This window comes from Durio zibethinus, chromosome 17, assembly GCF_047325235.1.
Source record: "Durio zibethinus cultivar Kanyao isolate XHJ-2024 chromosome 17, ASM4732523v1, whole genome shotgun sequence".
Classification (NCBI taxonomy): Eukaryota; Viridiplantae; Streptophyta; class Magnoliopsida; order Malvales; family Malvaceae; genus Durio; species Durio zibethinus.
The window spans coordinates 24,166,857-24,170,940 of NC_143178.1; positions in this window are offsets into that span (position 1 = coordinate 24,166,857).

Genomic DNA, 4,084 nt, shown 5'->3' on the forward strand with positions numbered 1-4,084 from the left:
ATTTGGATTGGTTTTAACTAGGTAATAGGTATAATTCATTTTTTTTTCATTTTCTATTTCTTTTTTTTTTAATTTTTTCTCTTTTTTTTTTTCTTCAAACCTTTTATTTGGTTTTATTTGCATTATATAATATATACATTTAGATTTGGTCTATTCTAGAAAAAAATTGCTTCATATGTTGTTATATATATATATTTAGTTACACTGGATATTTATTATGCATAAATAAATCTAAATTATATATACGTTTTCAATTTGTATATTTAATCAAATCAAAATCTATAAAATATTGAAAATTTTACATAAATTCTATATTTAAATATATTAAATTATAAATTATCTTTCTTTTTTAATTTAATCATAACTCTAAATGTATATAGGCTTAATAAACTTTTTATCTTTGTCAAATAATTTTATTTAATAAATTAAATAAATTTAATATTTTTGGGTAACTATTTAAATTCAAATTAAACGCTATCAAAAATTAAAAATTTTACATAAATTTTGAATTTAAATATATTTAATCCTAATTTAACTTTTTTTTTCAAATTTAATCATAACTCTACATATAGCTATACATACATATATATAGATATTTATGTGTATGTGTGTAAACTTAATAAAGTTTTATTTGTCAAAATCAGAATTTCAAAATAAAAATAAAAAGCTCATAAAGTGAGAGCATCACCTCCTAGCCAATGTTATTTTATTTGTTATTAATAGAATAATAACCATATCTTAATCATGAATAAGTAAATTTATTTTATACCTTTATTATTTTTTTATTTCTTTTTATTTCTTTTAGTTTTAAAAATAAATTTGTAATGTGTTGGATTGTTTATTTTATAATATTTATTTTTGTTTAGATTTCAATAATGTAAGGAAAGTGAGCACACATTTGGCTTCGTTTTAATTAAGTAACAGGTATAGTTCATTACTTTTTTTATATTCTATTTCTTTTTTATATTTTTTTCTATTTTTTTGTTTCTTCAATTAAACTTATTATTTGGTTTTATTCACATTATATGATATACACATTTAGATTTGAATTATTCTAAAAAAAATTGTTTCATATGTTTTTATATAAATAGTTAAACTAGATATTTGCTATGCATAAGTACAAGAAATCTAAATTATATATAATTCACAATTTGTATATTTGGTTTATAATCTAATAAAAAACAACTATGTATGTTAATGTATATATGTAAAAAAATAAGAAACAAAAAGCAAATGGTTATGACCAAATTAATAATTATGCTTTGTAGTTCAATCAAATATATTATTATTATTATTATTATTATTATTATTATTATTATTTTATTTTTATTATTATTATTTTTATTTAATGTTTTATTTCTAGTTTAGCTTTATAAGATTTATTAATTTATGAATATTTTGCTAATATAAATGTCTTTCACGATTTAATCAAAATGATATATTTTTAATATATTCATATCAACATATATATAATTATTAATCTTGACTATTTTCTTTTTAATAAACCAAAGTTAAATTTTATTAAAGGTAGTGAAATGATTATAAATATCCAACCACAATTAAGAGTATAATAGAACACAAAAAGAATATAAACCTAAAGAAATTGTACCAATATTGCTTGAGGAATCCAAAAGCTTGAATAACAACATATCTAACACTTGAAAAAATATATAAACCAATAATAAAAATCTTAATTATTTAAAACTGAACATTGCCTTTTTAATCGAATAAGAAAAAATGAGCAGCAAAATTTTCATTGTATAGTAAATGAATTGAAAAAAATAATTTTTTATGAAAAAAATATATTTTTATAGTTCTTTGAAATTTCACAAAAGCTTTTGACTTTGATAGAGTATTACAATATGTATATACATATATATATGTATATATGTGTATGTGTAAATTTAATAAATTTTTATTTATTGAAATTAAAAAAATAATGAGCTCATTAAGTGAGAGCATTGCCCTCTAACAAATGTTATTTTATTTGTTATTATTATATTTAGAAATTGAAGAATACAATTTTTTTTATTTGACGATTATGGTTTATAAGTTTTGACAAGAATGAATAAAAGTTGAAAAAAAATAATAATCACATCATACTCATGAACAAGTAAATTCATTTTATACCTTCATTATTATTTTATTTTTTAATTTTAAAAATAAGTTTGTGATGGTGTTGGATTTTTTTTTTATAATATTAACTTGTGTTTTTCTGTTTTTTTTAGATTTCAATAATGAAAGGAAAATGAGCGCACATTTGGATTGGTTTTAACTAGGTAATAGGTATAATTCATTATTTTTTTTCATTTTCTTTTTTTTTTTAATTTTTTCTCTATTTTTTTCTTCAAAACCTTTTATTTGGTTTTATTTGCATTATATAATATATACATTTATATTTGGTCTATTCTAGAAAAAAAATTGCTTCATATGTTGTTATATATATATATATATATTTAGTTAGACGGGATATTTATTATGCATAAATAAATCTAAATTATATATACGTTCTTAATTTGTATATTTAATCAAATCAAAATCTATAAAATATTAAAAATTTTACATAAATTTTATATTTAAATATATTAAACTATAAATTATCTTTCTTTTTTAATTTAATCATAACTCTAAATGTATATAGGCTTAATAACCTTTTTATCTTTGTTAAATAATTTTATTTAATAAATTAAATAAATTTAATATTTTTGGGTAACTATTTAAATTCAAATTAAACGCTATCAAAATTTGAAAATTTTACATAAATTTTGAATTTAAATATATTTAATCCTTATTTAACTTTTCTTTTCAAATTTAATCATAACTCTACATATAGCTATACATACATATATATAGATATTTATGTGTATGTGTGTAAACTTAATAAATTTTTATTTGTTGAAATCAAAATTTCAAAATAAAAATAAAAAGCTCATAAAGTGAGAGCATCACCCCCTAGCCAATGTTATTTTATTTGTTATTAATAGAATAATAACCATATCTTACTCATGAATAAGTAAATTTATTTTATAATTTATAATTTTTTTATTTCTTTTCTTTTTCTTTTAGTTTTAAAAATAAATTTGTAATGTGTTGGATTGTTTATTTTATAATATTTATTTTTGTTTAGATTTCAATAATGTAAGGAAAGTGAGCACACATTTGGCTTCGTTTTAATTAAGTAATAGGTATAGTTCATTACTTTTTTTTATATTCTATTACTTTTTTATATATTTTTTCTATTTGTTTGTCTCTTCAATTAAACTTATTATTTGGTTTTATTCACATTATATGATATACACATTTAGATTTGAATTATTCTAAAAAAAATTGTTTCATATGTTTTTATATAAATAGTTAAACTAGATATTTGCCATGCATAAGTACAAGAAATCTAAATTATATATAATTCTCAATTTGTATATTTGGTTTATAATCTAATGAAAAACAACTATGTATGTTAATGTATATATGTAAAAAAATAAGAAACAAAAAGCAAATGGTTATGACCAAATTAATAATTATGCTTTGTAGTTCAATCAAATATATTATTATTATTATTATTATTATTATTATTATTATTATTATTATTATTATTTAATGTTTTATTTCTAGTTTAGCTTTATAAGATTTAATAATTTATGAATATTTTGCTAATATAAATGTCTTTCACAATTTAATCAAAATGATATATTTTTTATATATTCATATCAACATATATATAATTATTAGTCTTGACTATTTTCTTTTTAATAAACCAAAGTTAAATTTTATTAAAGGTAGTGAAATGATTATAAATATCCAACCACAATTAAGAGTATAATAGAGCACAAAAAGAATATAAACCTAAAGAAATTGTACCAATATTACTTGAGGAATCCAAAAGCTTAAATAATAACATATCTAACACTTGAAAAAATATATAAACCAATAATAAAAATCTTAATTATTTAAAACTGAACATTGCCTTTTTAATCGAATAAGAAAAAATGAGCAGCAAAATTTTCATTGTATAGTAAATGAATTGAAAAAAAATAATTTTTTATGAAAAAAAAAAGATTTTTATAGTTCTTTGAAATTTCACAAA